This window comes from Pinus tabuliformis, chromosome 4_1 (assembly GCF_031772625.1).
Source record: "Pinus tabuliformis cultivar Carrire ecotype Pingquan chromosome 4_1, CPIR1, whole genome shotgun sequence".
NCBI lineage: Eukaryota > Viridiplantae > Streptophyta > Pinopsida > Pinales > Pinaceae > Pinus > Pinus tabuliformis.
In genome coordinates this window covers 336864295-336885029 of record NC_142303.1, presented here as the reverse complement: position 1 = coordinate 336885029, position 20735 = coordinate 336864295, and the positions used below count along the sequence as shown (strand labels likewise).

Here is a 20735-nt window from a genome sequence, read left to right as displayed (position 1 = left end):
TGGGCCTTGCCATCCAAATGCAATGTTGCCACCTTGATGGCCTCTGCATCCGACATCTGGTTAAGCTAGAAATAAATGTCTAGCTTCTCCACCCAAGACTTTCCCGAACTGTTTGATGAGCCATCAAACATAGGCAAGTGGAATCTACTCGCTGCACGGTGGGTGTCGCCATCATGGTAATGTCGGTACCCTCTGTGATGGTCACGGGGTCTGCTATCCCGCTGGAGTTGAACAAAATCTCTGAATGAGAGGGCTTCCCTGAACTCCTGCCCATAGGCCTGGTACTCTGCAAAATAATCGCCCATATGTCGGGCTCTACCTCCTGCTGGGCTACGGCCCCGTGTCTGCTCCTAAGAAAGTGGGCATGGTAGATCGTGTAGGGGCATGTGAGGCCACCTGCTGCACAGTATCATGCTGCTCTGGCAAGTGATGGGATGCACCTAATCCCTCACCAATCTTAAAAACTCGTGGGCTTTCACACTGTTTGGCCTCAACTGTCGTGAATCTCTGCCCCATCACCTCAATCTGCCTCGACAGATGCTGCACTGATTTGAGGAGCATATCCGCAAATCTCTTCCCGTCCTCGTAGGCCATCTGTTTTGCGTCCACTACTGGCTCTCTCTGTTCTGCGTCTACCACAGGCTCCACCTGTGCTGTATCCACCACAGGAACATAGTCTCCCTCCCCGTAGGTATTCTCCAACCTACGTCTAGTGTCTCTGTACCTCCTACCTCTGTAACAAATGTAGGGTTTTTCCCCTGGTGTCATAGATTGCTAGCTCCACAGGCTGAGCCAGATCTATGCTCTGATACCACTGTAATATTCCTAACCCAGAATATTCCCCAAACCCCAACAAACTCCAACCAAATATGTGCAAATGATATAATAACCCAGAAGTGATAAAATAACAGAGAAACAGCATATAATAATGTAAACTGGAAATATAAGCAGATACACGAGAAATGCAGTGAGAAATGCTAAGCCATTTTATTATACTGAGCAATAAAATGAGTACAAGAGGTGATTAGATAGATGGCACCTCGACTTGCACAAGGCAAGTGAAGAAATACTCTTAGAATGACAAGAATGGCCTCTCTGCGTGGATGCTACTGCTGTGCTCCTGTTGTTGCTAGAAAACGAATGATAATTTGGGGTTGTTTCCCTCCTCCAAAAAAGCTGAAACTTTGGATTCGGGCTGTACTCAAGAAACCCAGAAAAACCCAGAAAGCTTTCCTGGAATGGCCGACCCTCAAAAAACACCCTCTTGGGGTTCTGCCAATTCCTCAATGCCCTGCGTTGCCATTGAAAAACCCCTCTAAAATTTGCCTGAAACCCTACCAAAATCCTCCAATGAGACAAGAGCTGGACCCCTGCTCAATCTCCCCGCATAACTTCACCTGCAAAACCCCAATCTAGCACTACTACCAAAAAGAACTGCGTCCCTCTCCAAGTGTTGCGCAATCCTCCAAAATGTTGATGAAACTGCTGCTGAAATGCTGATAAAACTACTGCTGAAATATCGATAGAAATACCTTGCCCGAGCAGGCACTCGAAGTCCCACGGGGCTAAGGGTGAGATCTCCGAACGGAGACACTCAATGCACTAAACAGTGCTGCAGACCAACTAAACAGCCAGCGTGCTTAGAAGCCGAAACAACTAGCTCAAAATGCACATAACTGAATGATCCAAAATGAGGGGGCTCCTCTCTATTTTATAGCCTCTGCTTCTCACAATCCCTAGGCTCACCTCCTCCTGCGTGCTTCTCCTCTTGCCATGTGTTCTTCCCTCCTGTGCAGTCTCTCCATGTGTCTGCATGGGCTCCATTTCTGCGTCCCACTTTGGCCCCCTTGGCTCCCCTTTAAGTCACAACGTTGTGCTATTCTAAAGTGAGTTATGTCCCCCTTCCTCACTTTTTATTTACAAATAACTGTAGAAGGCAAAAATTGAACAAAATAGAATATTCCAATTAGCCATAGCTAATTAGGAATATCACACACTTCGATCTGGCAGCTGGCTTTTTCCAGCAACAAAACTTCGACCCAGCAGTAGAACTTTGTCCCAGCAATAGAACTTCGACCTAGTAGCATAATCCAGAATTTCGACCCCAGTTGTAGCCCAGTAAATTCACACATGTGAGAGAGAGATAGCCCAAAAACTCGATTTTGTCTTTTCCCAACAATTCTCCTCCTATAATTTCACACTTCTTTTGCTCCTCCTTCTATATCGAACATGTGTTTGTGAGTTCTCCAAATGAATTGAACTACGATGTATATATAGCCTCTTCTAGAGTTCGAATTACCCTCATGTAGGCCGACTTGATTAGGTAAGGGCCGCCTTGGTGTGGAGGTGACAAATGACTTATTTTACTCAATAGTAATTCTTTTACATGATTCATAAGCCCAAGAAGGGTCTCATTATTTGGGCAATAACTCTAATGACTGAAGAAAAAACCTAGAAGTCCTCAATGGGGACTTTGTCCTAAAACATGATGACCCAAGCATGAAACCCATGCTTTAATAAGTCGTAACAATAATAATAAAAAATTCTTTTTCTTTCTTTTGATAAATATATTTCATTATGACTCAAATACAATTATGAAGACCAAACCTAGTTACATTCTTCAACACTCCCTCTTAACTAGGGAGGTATTCATATATATACAAGTACATGGAAGATCTCAAAACACATGAACCATGAAGAGTTTAGGCACTCACAATACCACAGACTAGATTCCTAACCAGGGAAATCTATCCAGGTGGGACTAAGATGGACTAAAGCTTTCAGCCTCTCTAGGTACCATCAGGCTTACTTACTAACCATCAACCCAGGGAACTAGGTGCATAATGCAAGGTTAGAGCTCTATGACCAACACCACCTTCCCTACTTCGGGAACTAGACATCAACACACGCCATCCAGATGTCCTCCCAGGGAATGTGTATTACACACAAAGCCTCAACACATCAAATCTCTCCTGATCAAACAAATCAGTAACCTCAAGCATGCTTCCAAAACTTCGAGAGATTTACCTGAACAATCACAACCCTAATCAGCAACAACCTTACACATAAGTAAACACAAACCTTCGTGGTCTTCAAACATCTTGATGTTGCTTGACAGTTTATCACAGTAGGACTTAGAGGCTTCCCAAACAAAACTTGACAAAGGTTTCTTCAATCATACAACTTCCTTTCCTACTTCACATGCAGCAACATATTCTACAACCAGATCCTGGTTTCTTCAATTTCTTCTTCAAGGTATCCATCATGACTATAATATGCCCTCCCTTTCAACTTGGGAGATATACTCTTTTTGTTATCCAGGCTCCTTAACTTAGGGAGATCAACTTCTTTTCCATAGCATTGGAGATTATGTACCTGCACAACTTAGATAGCAAGTACAACCAAATACATATATAGAAGCATGAAGTTAACTATATCAAAATCATACAATAATGGAAGCATTAGACTTTAGACATCAAATACCTAAACTTAGTTAGGCTCATAATCAACAAGAGACACATACTTTTAAACCTCAACTTCTTGCTCGGGTTAGGTTATAACCCCTAGATCACATTAGTAACTCAATCAAGATATCAATCTCATTATATCTAGGGCCTCAATATTTCTTCCAGAGATATGACATACTCTACTATAATATATTGCAAACCCTAGAAGCAATTCAAACAAGTATAGTTCTACAATGCATCCAACAACTTTAGAATTCATATGTTAGACTTCTACTAGGATTTAATGCAAACCCTAGATTCCATCTTTGAGACACTCAGCCTTAGATGTCAACAAACAAAACCAAGCACAAGATAATCTAAGGTTTCAATGATATGACCAACTTCTACTAGGGTTTGTAGTGAACCCTAGATTTATCATCATAATGGAAGCAATATCACCATATCCTAGAATAACAAAGTTCTACTAGGGCTTAGATACAAACCCTAGAATTTACATACTACGAGCATCAATGATTAGGTTAGCACATATACATATCTAGGATTTCATAATCATACACAAGCATATCAATATCCATTAGTTAAGCCCAAGAGACAAATATCAATACATTTAAAGTCAGACATATAATGATCTTGATTAGGCTAGTGTTTTGATTAGACTAATAAACATACACCTAGGGTTTCATTCCTAGGAGCTTACACTAGATATTATAAGGGTTTTGCTCATAAAACCTATTTTACCAAAACTTCAAGGTCTAGGAATACATTACCATCCAACCCTAAAGGACTAGGGTTTTCATAACAATACTAAAACTCCAAACATGACATTACCATCAAAACCCCAAACATCAGAAGAATGGTATTTTCAAGATTTCATTAGTAAGCCTAAGTAGGCGAGGGTTTTCACATTAGCATTGACATACCCTTAGGTTTTATAGAGAACTTTTTAGGGTTCCATAAACATGATTTTAATGAGGGTAGATTCAATCTAATGATTAATCACCCAAATAAGAATCTATATGATTCAAAGGTCCTAGACATAACATTTGTTAGTAATGTAAAGTAGATTTATTAGAATGAATGAATATACCTTTATCACGAAGAGAACAAAGCTTATAGTCTAAGACATACCTTTGTGTTAGACAAACCTTGTAGGACATCAATTCCAATAGAACTTCTATCATGCTTTGTCTTGTGAGGTCTTCTCCGTATCCCTTGAGCATTTAGCAAGCTTTTCCTAACCAAGGAAAACATGAAAAGAAATGTTATTAGCATCTAATACAAACACATTTAGATAGGAAAAGGAAAACCAAATATAAAAGATAATACAAGGAGTAAGATACTTATCTTTGGAAAAATGGTGAGGGCTCCCTCTTAATCCAATCTCGAGGGATACCTATAACTTTAACAAAAAAATTCAAAAATGTTTTTCCAAACCATGTTAAACCTATAAGTACTAAAAATCAAAATACAAAGAAAGAGAATTCAAAAGCTTAGTAGAGGGACATAGTAGTATAAGTCCTTTATTTCCGAATCTGTGGTATTGTTCTTCTTTGGAGATCCATCTTCAGTAACATTTGTTTTATCCTTGTTTCTCCTTTTATTTCTCCGGATTCTCGGGACAATTGCTTCTATAGTGACCCATCTTGTGACAATTATAGCATTCAATCTTTGATAGGTCTACCTTCCTTCTAGGCCCTTTAGACTTCTTGAAGGTTCCTTTTTTTTGTGAGGAGCGGAATAGGCATTGGAGATTTTCTCCTCTTCATTCTCTTTGTTGCTTACTAATGAAATTTTGACTTCTTCTTGACTACATGCATTCCATAATTGTTCGAATGTAGGAGTTTCGTTCCAACTATTGAGCCCTGATGAAAAGGCACTCCAAGATTTTGGTAATCCTAGAAATGCAGTGATTACAAGCTCCTTTTTAGGTACTATCTCATCTATTGCTTGGAGTTCATCTCTGATTCTAGTTATCCTTACAAAGAAGGATGCCACAGTGTCTTCCTTTGTCATCTTTATAGTTCTTAGTTCATTCTTAAGACTTGAAATTTTACCAATATTCTTGATTGTGAATAATTTGGATAAGGCCTCATACATCTCTTGAGTGGAATCTATGTTGGATATATATGGGATGAGGTTATCCTTTATTCCATCCACCATTAGGGTCATGGCCAATATCTCTATTTCTCTGAATTTTTCCTTTTCTGCATCACTTGATTCATTTGTAGGCTTCTTTACTTTTCCTTTGACTAGATCCAAGACTTTATTCTTCTCAAGGATGAGATCTATCCTCTTTTTCCATGCCCTATAATTGGATGCTCCTTCTAATTTGTTTTCTCCCTTCATTGAGTTAGACATTGTTCTTGAAGATAGTGGGCTTGACTTGTTATATGATCCTTTTCCTTGATGACCCTTATTCAAACTTCTTAAAACTCCTTGTTCTCCTTTCATTAGATCTTCAAGCTGCGTTTTTCTTTCTTCTTCACCTTACCTCTGATACCATGTTGGAAAATCAAAAAGGCAGAAAGATTTTCTTTATGTTGATAATTACTTGTGATATTCTTATGTTCTTATTAACTTTCTTATGTTCTTCTTTTATCTTATTTCATCAAGAAATTACCAAAACCATAACACAAAGATCAAAGACACCAGATGTAGACGGATAGCCGGGGCAAAGCCCCTATATAGGAGAAAACCTAGTCAACAACTATTCCTTTAATAGTTTCACGAGATGATCCAAGACTCATTGACCTAGACAAAGACTTCCTCCAATCACCAAGTCATCCCTTCCTTTCTCCTACAAATGACAACCTTCCAGCAACAACTTCGACCTAGCACTTTGATCTCGCAGCTGATTTTTCCCAACAATAGAACTTCGACCCAGCAGCAGAATCCAGAATTTTGACCCCAATAGTAGCCCAGTAAATTCACACATGTGAGAGAGAGATAGCCCAAAAACTCGATTTTTTCTTTTCCCAGCAATTCTCCTCCTGTAATTTCGCTCTTTATCTGCTCCTCCTCCTTCTGTATCAAACTTGTGTGTGTGAGTTCTCCAAATGAATCAAACTACACTGTATATATAGCCTCTTCTAGAGTTCGAATTAGCCTAATGTACATCGACTTGATCAGGTAAGGGTCGACATGGGAATCACCACCATTTTTTCATATTCTGAATGATCTGTATCTTAAAACTATACAATCTGAAACAACATGTAGTTTTTCTTGTAGATTTGTGAACCTTTTTTAAGTCTTCCTCCTATTTATCAGGAGAGGAGGAGCTTGGAAATTCATTACATCAAAAATATCTTCAGCAAAGTCCCATCTGTCAAGTTGACTGGTTGTCTCAGCAGGGGATGGCTTCTGTGGCCCAAACATATTATAGAGTTAATGACCATATTGAAGGAAGGCATGTTACAGGACAAAAATAAGTAAACGACCAGACATAAAAGTAAATGAAAAGTCTCTGTGCCCATCCTGTGATTGCCTCTGCCTTGGGCTATAATTTTCTCATGGTATGGCCTCCTGTGCTGCTCAACTGACCTCGTCGCTTCTGCCTTTACTGCTCGAATGCCTTGTTCTGTGGAGTATGGAGTGGGTCGACTGTAAGTGCCTGTTTCGGCGGTCCTTCGTTGTGTGGAGGAGTGAGGCTCCATGACGAGCCATTAAATCTTACTGAGCCCCCCATACTGTCTTCAACACTTTGCGTCATACTTACTTTAATGCCACAGCTACCGACCCATCTGCCTTAAGAGCCATGTACCATGCTATCGAGGTTGTAAGGCAGCAGGACTTTTACTCTTGAAAGCGCTACAAAACGACGGGCTCTAATGCTCCTTGGCCCCCTTTGGTTTAGCCCCTTTCTTCTTTTCTTATCATATGGCTAGGGGCTATAACCAAGGGCTTAGCCCTCGGGCGCTAAGGCCTTCGGGCTCCTGTCCTGGGGAGCTTTTTCCTTTGTTACACAGAATACCGCATCTTGGCACTTAATATGCTTTACCTTTAGCGTCTCCCTTTCTAAGTTGTAATCGCCAACCAGCGGGATCGGGCCCACCAAAGATATCGCAATTGCAACCTTGGAGGGGGGGACCTTTTACCTTATTTCTCAGCACTGGCCGACTGTCCAGATGCGGGAGCTTTATAGGCCCAATCACGTAATATATCGCATCCAGGAGGATCCCCGCTTATCGCAATCGCATGCCAGGAGAGACTGAGGTGGAGGATCGCTTTAACCTATGCGACCGTTGATTTCCGATCTACGAGAGTGACGTCATCACTGTTAAGTGTCACCTTGTGATTGGTGACACGTGTCACCCGGAAATGCCCCCATAGGACCCTTGAAAATGCCGAATTTGAACGCCACATTTCCTTCGTACTGCCACGTTATAGATGATGTTAGTTGCCATGTCAGCCATAAGGACCAATCATATTGTGCCACATGGCCCCCCTCGAGGAGAGAGAAAATGGCTTGTCCGACCTTGGTTTTTTCACGAATTCCTTTGTTAAATAGAATCGGCCCCTCCCCAAAGATTTAATAATGTATCGCAAATCGGCGATATTGCAAGGTTTTTAAAGTTAGAACCCCGCAGCCACGCCAATCGCCGATATGTGGGGTTTACTGTGAAGTTGCGAGATGCAGGATCGCGATATTGTGGGATTGCGAGGTCGCGGTACTGCGGGACTGAAGGATCGTCACTTGGCCGATATGCGAGATTGCGGGATTACCCATTGCCGATATGCGAGATTGCGGGACTGCCCACCGCCAATCACCAATAAGTTGTTCCGCCACGTGGAGGAGAGAGAAGAAGGCTTGTCGGTCCCTGTTTTGCATAGATTTCCTTTGTAAAATGATTTTGGCCTTCCTCGGCGATTTTACACTATATCGCAGAATCGCAACCCCACAAGGTTTTTTAAGTGGTATCCCCCGTTGATCACCGATAAGCCTATATTGCGGGACTGCGGGGCTGCCGATATGCGGGATGCGGGACTACAATATCAACATTCGGCACCATGAACCGTCGATAAACCATGAGCCTGTGCCCAGGGACCCTGCCGATAGCCGATTTGCGATGAGATTAGCTCCTGGACCTCCTACTTGTGATTTTCTTTTAAGTCTTTTCTCCTTGTCTTTTGGCTATCCATGGGTAACTTTAGCAGGCAAAAGTCCATTTTTGAACTTCCATATACTGTTGGAAAGCCCTTTCTGAGCACTATGCAATGGAGAGGGTCCAATTAAGCCCTAAGATTTTCCGTGGCCTGGGAAGGTGGATTTCAAACTTCACTGACCTTGTGCAACCTTGACCAACTGAAACCCACAATGCAGTTAGTGACAACACCTTCCCAATCCGACAATCTCTCTGCCTAGAATACTCTAGACAAACACTTTCCATTCTTCTGAGACTGAATTCAGGGCCAACCTCACCATCTCGGTAAGCTAAGACACCGATCCTACAGCTTCCAATGAGTCTCAAACCTCCTAAAGCTTCGATAGAAACGGACCAATGCGTTCCCCCTTCTGCATCCTCATAGCTCTCGTCTTCTCCTCCAAGTACATCTTCCACTGCTTGAAAGATCCCTGATACAACATAGCCAAGGAATCCCACATCTCTTGGGCAGTCCCTTTGCCAACAATGTGACATACAACGTGATCCCTCACTCCATCGAGGATCAACTGCTTTGCCTTCACCATTTCAGCCTAGTACTTCTTGAGTGGATCACATCTGCAGGTTCAGCTATTGTCGACATAGGCTTTGAGATTATGCTCATCCAGAAGGCAAGAGATCCTAGCCTTCCATATCACATAGTTGGATGCTTTGTCCAACCGATCTTGATCTCTCAGCCCATTAGCTACCATCTCTGCCAACAAAATGTCGAACTGCCTCCTCTCTCCTCTGCCTAGCTGGCCTATGCACTCCTTGCTGGAGTTAGTAGATCTGCTCCTCTCTACTGTTGCTCAGCACTTGAGAAATCAAATTCCCTGGCTAGGAATTTTTTGAGAAAGAAATTCCCTCAAAAGTGTCTCCTTCCTTCTTCTGACGTTTTTCTGCCCCAGCAACTACGGCAGAAAACTGTGTCTCACCTGAAAATTGCTCTGTGTTGAAGTTTCTACTGCACTGCTCCCTCTACCGCTAACAAATCTCGATCTGGAAATTTTACCTCTCTGTAAACTCACCAGAGAGAGATTTTCCTTGAGAATCTTTCCCTCCTAGCCTGGACTGTGCAATCCTTTTGGGGATTCGATTTGCTACCTACGCAGCGCTTTGATCTCCCTCCTTCTCTTCAACGCTTGGCTCTTCTGGTCTGCTCTCTTGCTTCACCTGCGTTCTGATACCATGTTAAGTTTCTTCTATTTGTTAAATAACTAAACACATTATTTACTATGTTCTACAGTAAATATCGAAACCAATACACTACAGCCTTCACTAAATTAAATTATATGCAGAAACAAGAACTGAGAAGAAGAAATACACAACACAAGTCACACCGTTGTTTTTGGACAAATGTCCCCGAAAAAACCCAATGTGGGAAAAACGATGCAGCAGTCGAGGGTTTGTATTATTAAGCAGTAGTTTTCTAAATACAATTCTTCGGATGCCCAAACTGACAATCCTATACAGAGATCTCACTGGGCAAAAGGTAGTGAGATGATCTCAGCGTGTCATTGGAAGATCTAGCATTGATCTGCACTAGAGACGAGCTTCTGCGTTGCCTGCCTCTGCATAGTACTGCGTCATACCCACGCAGTCACTGCGTCACTACTGTTGGGACTGCGTTGCACCTCCTATCAATCCTCTGTTGGCTGGAAACTTCAGCCCTCTAGCCTCCTGGTCTCACACCTGGCTTCGGCACTAGATCCTGACTGCTCCTCAACAAAATTTTGATCTCTCTATGAAGATCTGCATTGCCACAGCGTGGCCCTGCGTCAGCCTCTCTGGACATCTTTCTGCCTTCTCTGCCTTGTACTCTCCGGATCAGGAAAACTTCCTCCAGAAACTATCCCTGCCCCTCACTGCAAGAAATCACTTTGATCACTTCTACGGCAACTGCTGCGCTGCTCTCTTGAGAAAATTGATCTCTGATCTCTCACTCGACGTGTTTTCCAAATGCCCATCGAAGTCCTCCTTATAATCTTCTCGTTGAGTAATCAACGGCCCAGATTAGATTCTACCCAATGGCTCAGATCATTTCGATCTGATCCTCATATTCTTCTAGAAGTTTCACCCCCAGTTTAATTAATACCCCTTAATTATTTTAATTTCCTAAGTTTAGACTTAGGCACCCATTAAAAATAATTAATTATTTTAATAAAACTGTCTCCGAGTGGAATTCCCCAAAACGAATTCTGGGTATTATGGAATACATGTATCCTAACCTCCCTACAAATTTTGAGGCTTAGAGCACATCCGATGCTACCAGAAATCAACACTATGACGGATTTTTTGCATCAAGTTTATTTACAAAGGGGTGGAAAACGGGTCATGTTGCTCATAATGAAAGAGTGTAATTGTGATTGATTCTCCTCTTATCCTTTCTCAGCTATATTCTTGAAATGTGTCTTCATGGTTAATTTCTTAGTTTGGATTCGTTGTTTCATAGAAAATTTAGAAGTTTTTCTTAAGTCAAATCCTCCTCAAGAAAATCTGTTATATTGAGCAGTATTATATGTGGGTGAACAAGTTGTTGATTTGAGTTGTTTACTTCAAATCTTGAATCTTCATAAAACTATTTAGATCTTTTCTGTTCTCTTAGACTCCATACTCCCAGCTTTGTCCTAGGCACTAATCCTATTCTCATCCCAAAAAAGAAAAAGAAAAAAGACCTTAAAATCTTTCTTTATTTATGCTTTTGGTAAATCTGGAATATATTGTTACAATCACTCAAAACCAGCATAAGCCTAAAAACATTTTCTGCTGTATCTTATTAGGCTTGATTTCTGTCAAAACAAATCTGAAATTTACGTCTAAATGTGATAACCAAATCAGATTTATCCAAGGAACCCTCGTTGTGTAGTCATTTTTCTTGGCTGATTTTCAGTTTAGATAAATCTGGAATTTATAATTGAAAGTTCTCATAAGTTATAACAAAACCAGATTTCATCTTAGTCTTTCTGACCTTAATATTCTGAACTTTATGCAAAGACATAGTACCCTTAGGGATTCCCCCCTTGTGCCGGAGAAGAGATGGTCAAAAGCGAGTTGAGATCTACCATGGTGACATTGGGTGGCTCTCTATAGTCCCCCCTAGAGTTTTGAGCTTTAGTACTTTCGTCTCTAAAATAAGAGTTTGGGTAGTAACAGGTTTCATGGTTGATTTGCAGTCATTTGAGTTGAAATTCAACATTTCCATTATATAAGGGTTTCACTTGAGGGTTTTCATTTCAATTTCATTCATTGCCATATTTCCATTTGTGTCAATACATTTTAATTCAGCAGAATTGTTCTGCCATATTGAATCCTTGGAAATAAAATTAACGGTTTTCTTATTTTAGCACCAAAGTTATGCTCGTGAAAATTCCTTACAATAATTAGAGTTTCACACCATGATTGTGGTCAGACCATGAAAATTCTAGGTATTCACCGCATATCTAATCCAACTCACATTCTGACATACTTCGGTTCCTTAGCCTCTCGGCATTGAGCAATGTAGGATCTCAGAAGTCAGAACAAGGCAATGCTTAAATAGTCACCTTCATCTCAAATGAAAAGGAACCATTGACGATGTTTAAGATCGTAGAAAACAGAACAAATTGCATTTTAACTGCTTGATAAAGTGCATTTTCAGTGAACCTCTATTCGTATCAAAATAGGTACTTATTTGGAAACCCCTTGACTAGCTAACCATATTACAATCTCATGCTCTACTTAACCAGTTATAGATCAACTTCTCAACAACCTCTTGTTTGCTTTATAAGCAAGAATTTGCTTCCTTCTGCCTCGAACATGTTTTGAGGCTTATCTTTGTAATCTTTTAAGTCTCCCTTCAGTATTCTCTCGAGTATTCCCCTTTCTGGAAGGACAATTCAGTGTTTAAATGTTGGCATTCAGTTACCCTTGTAATGGTTTCTGAACAATAGTCCAACTTTCTCTGTCTCTCTCATTTTGTCCTTGCAGGTGTACTGGTTCCACTTGCGTCTTTGTGGTTGAGTTCTCTCCACTCATCCAATTTTGCAATTATCAGGTTCTGCAGTTGTCTATCTTGTGTGTGATCTTACCTTGCAGTAGGTTCACATCTCCCATAGGTCATTATCTTTTGAAATTGTCCTTTGTGGATGTTTTGCTCAGTGGCCTGTTCCTTGAATCATCGTGCTGTGTGCAAATTTTGGCTGGAAAAGATAAAAGAAAGACAATACACATCCTTATTGTACTTACTACCAAGTATAATGAAGGGCATTGGAACATACAGTGGGATTCCATGATCCATCCCACATTAATTCTTCTCTTCTTAATTGTGTATGCATCAACATTGCCTTTGGGAGTTGTGTTGTGAATAATCCAACATTCCTAACAATTATGAGATAAAGATGGTTTATAAGGCATTACACACACCAAAAGATTTACCAATCTGGAAGCGGGCTTTGGGGTGCAAGTAACATCATCATCAGCATCCTTCCTCACTCTGGTACTAACATCATCAGCAGTTTCAATGTCATGCCTTGTGCCTTGTGGGGCATCTTTGGCTGGCAGTCATTATCTATGTGATGTTAAAAGCTATCTTCCTATGGTGGTATATCCCTATGTTGGGATTGCTTTGGTGCCGTGCCTTGTGGGGCATCCTTGGCTTGTGGTCATTATCTGCGTGATGTTAAAACCCATCTTCTTACAGTGGCATATCTCTGTGTTGGGATTGCATATCTTTGAGACAATAGCAATAATGGTTTTATCTCAAATTCTCAATAGACAAAAGGTGGAAACAGTCTAATAAGACAATCTGGTAGAAGCAGTCTAAGACAAAGACCTGAAACACAGAAGACATGAAATAGTGACATGATAATGGCGTGTGAATTAATAGTAATTCTCCCTGGGAATAGGACCGGCTTAGAAGGAAAGAATCCGAATATTGCTTCATGAGATATCAGGTTTGCACATCATCACACCATTAATAGCATGTCTCCTCTATGTTAATCCCAGATCAGTGTTAAGGCTGAGAATTTTTGTGCCCTCTTAAAGTGAGTTCTTAGGAAGTCTTTTGGTTGTATTACCTAATTCAGATTTTCCTGCTGGATTAGCAACTTAGCAAGTACTACCATCCATTTAAATAGCGTAAGGACTATTTTCACAGGTTATGGCATGCTTTCTCTATGTTAATCCTAGATCAGTGTTAAGGCTGAGAATTTTGTGCCCTCTTAAAGTGAGTTCTGACGAAGTCTTTTGGTTGTATTACCTAATTCAGATTTTGCTGCTGGATTAGCAAGTACTGGCATCCATTTAAATAGCGTAAGGACTATTTTCACAGGTTATTTTATTAAGTACAAGAGATGTTCCTCATAGCATTCTGCTAGAGTTTATTTTAAGGCTGAATTTGGACAAATTGCATAAAATAATGCATCCTTAATACACTTGCCTCCTGAGCTACTCCAAGGTTTCTATTTAAACATATCTTATCGAAAAACAATTTTCCTTTAAATTAAATAATCTGCAGTGATAACGTACACAAACAACTCTATATAGCAGATTTCTTCCTAAAATACTATCTGGACATCACATATGATGATTGGACTGAGAAAAGTGAGGTGCATTGTACTGTTGGAGTGGGGTGATCCATTAACTCCTCAGGGATGTACCATATAACAGTTCACTGAATCTAGAAGGTGCTTTGAGTGCATTGAATATAGACACAGGCACAGAACCATCTAAACTTTGAGCATTGCAACCTGAGGTGCATATCAGACTGGGTTTAGATGTGTTTGCATTAGTGCTAAGTAAACTTGAATCACAGTGTGCTGTAAGAATTACTTGAGTATGCTGACATAAGGTAGTTCACCACCAAACCTTGTAAACACTTAGCAGCTTGAAGTAAGTAGTAAACATTAAAAACCGATTTGGATAAAGCAAAAACAGAAGGCTGAAAGCCTGAAGAACGACAGCATGTTACTGTAATTCTGTGTGCTCATAAATGCTTTTAAGGGAAAATTGTAAACCAAAAGAACCGAATGGGAGTTACAACTTACTTAAGTAAAGATTCCCAGAGGCCGGAAAACCCACTTCAAATATTACTTCCTTTCAGGACCAAATATAATTATGGTATGCTCGATATGTCTGCTTCTCGCCCGGAATATTTGAACGAATTTCATGTACACCAGAGTCATTTGAATAAAGTGTAAATGAGATATCACGCATACGTATTCAATTGTGTCTTGGTCGTGGCCATGTAAAATCCACTCAATCTCATGTCTAGAACCACCCACTTTATCTATATATTTTCCATCGTACCTCGGGTCGTGTGAAGAACACCCAACTTATCCATATTGGTTCATATTTCTCTACTCCACGTTGTATTACATTCTACAGAATTGAAGAGAAGAGGGGTGAAATCAAATTCCTCCTTGAGAAGAATTGGGCAAAATTGAAGTAATTTGTTGAGTGGAAAGGTTTATTGAGTTTAGAGGTTTATTCTACATCAATGATGTTCGTCATTAAAGTTGAAATTTTGTTTATTTCGGCCAAAATAAAAATTTTAAAAATCTAAAATAAAAAAAATTTAAATAACTATAAAAAATATTTAAATAATATCGACTCATTGAAAATTGGATCCCTTTAAGTATTTAAGATGGATCTATGTTGGTTTTACTGCAATACGAGGGGATGTGTAAGTATGTCGATGGATCTATGTTGGTTTTACAGCAATATGAGGGGATGTGTAAGTATGTCCTCCCGTCACTCTTTAAAACAAAAATAAAAAATATGTTCTAAATAGAAAAATAATGTCGGCTATAATAAAAAAAATGAATATGTTGTAAAGTAATTAGAAGTAAAAAAATGTCAATACGATGGTTAAATTTTATATTTTTCAAAAATATTCTAACAAAAGATTTAAATAAATTATTTGAAGATCTATATTAACTAATTTATGTCTATATCAACTTCATATATATTATATATAGAAAAAAAATTGTTAAAATAAAATATTTTAATGTGGTATATAAAAAAATATTCAATGTGGATTATCAATAAAATATTTTAATAGGAATTAATATTGACATATACTTAAAAATATATTAATAATAAATTTTTTTTTTAATTTGCATGATAAAATGTCTACATGTACATGTTATGTGAAATATTTTAATGTCAATTACATATTATATATCATTTAATTTTTTTATGTATATATCATGAAAAAATTAAGTTTTTATGGTTAAAACGTTCATTTGGTCTTATATATACTCTATTTAGCGTTCAAAAATACAAGTTAAACAATGAAAATTAACACATTGTATTTTGCGCTCTAAAGAAGTTTGCATGTGAAAAGATTTGATCCCTTTCAACTCATGTTAGATCCCTACTTAAAATGGATCTATGCTAGTTTATATGAGAGTAGAAGGATATTTTTCCCCTTGTCAATAGAAGTGTTCACCACAAGAACTTATTGGACTAAAAAGTTTGATTAATTGGTTTAAGCGACTAGTGATGTTTTCATTATTATAGTTAAGTGGTTGAAGATAATTTTATTATTAATTCGTAATGTTAATGTGAATGGGTGGTTTTTTATTAATTATTTTGATAAGTGTATTTATATTGAAAAAGAGGGTGTCAGTTTTTAGATTTTTTTAATATACAGTGCAAAAAGCATAAACAACTATAATGATATTTCAATAGTGCAACTAAAACTGCATGACTAAGTGCATGAACTTGTGGCACCACTTGATGTGGTTTTATGTGGTTACTGAGGAACCATAGTTGTTGTTGTTGAGTTGTTGTTAGAGTCCTCTTGCAAGCCTGTAGATAAGGCAGCACTGGTAGGCTTGCGAGCTCAAGACAACTAGGCAGATCTTGCAAGGGTTTCTAGGAGTATGTTGAGTTGTTGTTAAGGTCATGGGTCATAGAGAGTTGTTGTTAAGGAGAGGCATTGTCAAGGTATATGATTCAAACGAGAGTGTTATTGGATTGTATCAGTTTTGTGGGACAAGTGCAATGATCTGCAGAAATTGGTCTAGCACATTTTATGCCCCCTTTTGTCTTTTTGAACAATGATTTTAAGTTTTGTCAATTTTTTACTGCAAATTGGAGTTGGGGCAAACACATTAAAGTTGCAAATGAGGGGTTGAGTAACCTCGAATTGTCAATTAAACCATGCCAATCTCGAAGTGGGTCAGGGTAACTTTAAAACAAGGTCTCTCGAATTTGTTGTTAAAAGCTACTTCTCAGATGAAAACATATACCCAGACAACTTATGATTACTAAAATGGACTCCAAATTGTTTTGAGGCAATGAGAAGGCCTGCTGGAAAATATCATGGCTCATAATGGAAAGCCCTTCTACCAGAGTTTCTACAGGTTAACGCGGGTAGCTCTAGAAATAAGTGGATTTTTGTGAATGAAAAAAAGCAAACAATTGAAAAAAAAAAGACTCATCGTGATTTTACCAAAAGTAACAAAAAAGCAACTATGTGGCGGCAGATACAAGGGGCCATATAGTAGTCGATCAGATAGATCGGGCATGTGATAGAGGCAAAAAGAAAGGGGTTATTTCTTCTTAGGAAGTATATGAGGCAAAGTAAATTAGAATTGAAACCCATGTAGTAAACAAAGGGACAAGAGAGAACGGACCTCAAAGCAATAAATCTCTATACAATCCCACAAACTCCCCTTTGTTGTGGTCTCCAAAACTTTATCTAAATGAGCTCATGAGCATGAAAAAGAGAATTGAAATTTTAGAGTCAAAAGGACAATAAGAAGACAACAAGTTAAATGAAATCACAGAAGCTAGAAGGAACATTGAAAGGGAGAACAAGTTGTTAAAAGAGAAGGTAAGAAGCCTACAAAACAAAATGGAGAAAGGGCGGTAAGGGATAATCAATTTAAAACAAGAAATAGAACAGGAAAGAGCAAAGAAAAAAAAATGCAGATCCAATGGGAACAACTAACACAACTAAAATGGAAAAGTTTCTATCAATAATGGAAAACATGGAAATAAGATAAAACAAGTTAATGGAGCAAATAAAAGAGGCTAAATCCTAGGCTCAAGTGGTAAAAGAACCGACAAGTGAACAAAAGGAAATCATAAAAAACAAATCAAGAAACAAATAAGAGAGGAAAAGGATAGAGAAGAAAAAGTGGTAAATATCATCATCAAAGGCCTGAAGGACTTTGGAGAAAAAGAGCGAACAAATATTCTAGCAAGGAATTTCCTCAAGGACAAATTACATTGGATAGGTGGGATTCAACATGCAAATATGATAGGAAAGAATATGGGTCGATGCATGGAGATGGGTTACACTTTTTGGCAAAGCAAGGGTGCATTTTAGTGGAACAAGGATGCTCGATTAATCCATTTTAAGTGCTCGATCAAGCAATTTTTAGGCGCTCGATCGAGATGCTTAGGGGATTAAAAATAACTCGATCGAGCATTTAAATAAACCATCAATCAAGCTCATTTCTAGCTCTGAGTTAGGAGCTTGATTGATAGTTAGGGCTCAAGCGAGCTCTATGGTTCAATCAAGCTTATGGCTTGATTGAGAGTTAGGGCTCGAGCGAGCTCTATGGTTCGATCGAGCATATGGCTCGATTGAGCGCTATGGCTCGATCGAGCCCTATTTCTTATTTAAAAGCACTGTCTGCGTAAGCCATTTTTTGTAGACCGTGAGGAAGAAGGAGTTCGACAGAGGATTTCTAAGCTCGACCGAGATGGAGGAACTCAATCCAGCTGCCCATCAACCCTACCAACAACCCAGAGGCTCAAACCGAGGTATGTTTCTTGTCTTTTTGTCTCTTTTATTTAATTTTCTTGCAAAATAAAATAAATTGATTTGGAAAAAAATATCAGTATACAAAAGCCACCATGAAAACTACAAAAAACTACTAAGAAAACCCTTGAAAACTACAAAAAACAACCTATAAAACCAACAAAAAAAACCCTTGAAGACCACCAAAAACAACCTAGAAAACCATTGAACCAATATATATATATATATATAGAATTTAGGTTTTGATTTTTTTTTTTTCATTGTATAAGTTATCAACAATGATAGCATGTTTATTATGAATATTTTCTATGGTAAAAACGTTATTTTTAATTTTTATTTTTTTTCCGAAGGTGGTAAAACCTATCAACTCAGGTGTCAAACCAACAGTGAGGACAGCCATCTCTGGCTGCTAACCGCGAATGCTGGGTTTGACTCATCACTGTTAAATAGGAAAACCACGCCACCTGGTATAACCCTGCTGGTGGTCCGTAATCGGGAGCAGGCTCTCACTCCTGCCAGATGCCTCTGGGTCTTGGGCCGTTAACCTGTTTCCTTACGTCCGAGGAAGACGAGCTCTTAGCCAAGCAGAAGCAGTTTTACGGCATACTCCAGGCCGAAAAAACGTTATTTTTAATTATTTTATGTTTTAATTTTTTTTTTAAGAATTTAGTGAAATAAATTTCAAAAAAAAAATCTTTTGTTATTTAAAATTCATTTTAAATTTCCAACAAATTTGACCATAAATATGCCCCCAAAAATTCCAAAACAATAAATAACTAAACTATAACCAATAAATAAATAAATCATGAGCTTGAGATTGACATGATGAATATGGTTGTTCATGGTGAACCTCTATTAAATCAAATAAAAAATTTCATTCTATTTTTATTTTAAATTTAAATTAATTTATATTTTAAATATATTTTAATAATAAATATAGTATCTTATTTCAAAAAATCACTTTTACTTAAATAAAATATTAACTCAATTAAAAACGAAGAAAATTATATTATTCAATGAATATATATATATATATATATATAATAACTTATATATATAACATTTAATATATATGTATACATAAAGTTATAAGGTATAACATAACTATATATGTATATAAAACATTTAACTATATATAATTATACAACATAGCGTAATATGTAATATAACTATATAATTATATATAACATAATTATAACCATAACATATATTTCTCTCACACGCACATATATATAACATTTAAAATAGTTTTATAGCTATTTAATATAATGTGCTCTTCATAATAATATAAGATGGGTGATGTTGAACAACAACTTTACATGGATCTTAATACTTTGGTTGATAATTTATAATAAAAAAAAGACTTTAAATTTAATTTCAGCCTAAATTAAATTCTACTTGAGTTTATCAGTGGTTTTCTTGTTAGCATTCTTTCTATGTCAACATTTTTTTTTCTGGGATTAGTTTATATGTATTATATATGTGATTTGCAGAGCCATCTACGATATGCCCCCTAGCTGCAATTTGTCGGAGTGTTGGGTGATCTGCTATACATGATCGGACTAGTGATAAATCACGTAGCCCAACTAGAGTGTGTGTTCCACTCATAGATCCTCCCGCTGACACCAGTCGGAGTGTCAAAGGTAGTGTTTTTTTTCTCTGTTGATGATATTACCACCGATAGCAGAGCTTCTTCACCTGTTGTAGGTACACCTCTTGCATTTTAAATCCTCTTTAAACTTTATGTGTTTATGTCTTGAAATTGTCTTTAATTTTTAAATCATCTTCAATTGATGTGTTTGAATTTAATGTATATGTTATTATGCTTCTAGTTTCTTATATATGTTAAATTATGTTTATGATTTGCAGACCCTCAATAGGGAAAAGTTGAAGATCATAATGCAGTGTCAATTTCTCCGTGGAACGACGTTATAGCCAATATCACAGTTGAGGATGTTAGGGCCTAGAAAACATGGATCACACGAGAGTTGGATAAAATCTCTGCTAGTTTTCCTACTAGGGGTAGTTTGTCATTGATGTTGGATATCATTAATAGGTTGATCGAGACATACTAGAAGGCGGGCCTACAGAGCCACCTCTTATATTCCATACATAGGATTGGGAGGCTAGAGGTTAGAGGCCCACATACTTGGAAGGCAATGAAAGATGCCACCAAGAACATTGATGTTCGTGTGGAGTTGTTTGACATCCCTTCAGACTATCATGCTAGACATGTTGGTCCCATTCCACTAAAATATTTTAAGAATGTTGATGCGGCACCTTTTGTTTATGATCAATTTATTGGATCTTGGGTCCATTCCCCCCACCATGACCAGGTTCCCATTTACTCTGCAAAGAATATATATGTGG

The 20735-nt window shown here is 38.2% G+C and overlaps 1 protein-coding gene across 1 annotated transcript in view; it reads right to left on the bottom strand.

Moving 5' to 3' along the window:
* LOC149175653 (initiation factor 4F subunit (DUF1350)) overlaps positions 1-14927 on the bottom strand; it is a 235989-nt gene extending 221062 nt beyond the window's left edge. The window contains exon 1 of the mRNA XM_089422911.1: positions 14632-14927. The gene's annotated coding sequence lies outside the window, so the exon portion shown is untranslated. The remainder of the gene's footprint in view (positions 1-14631) is intronic.
* Positions 14928-20735: the final 5808 nt, after the last annotated feature.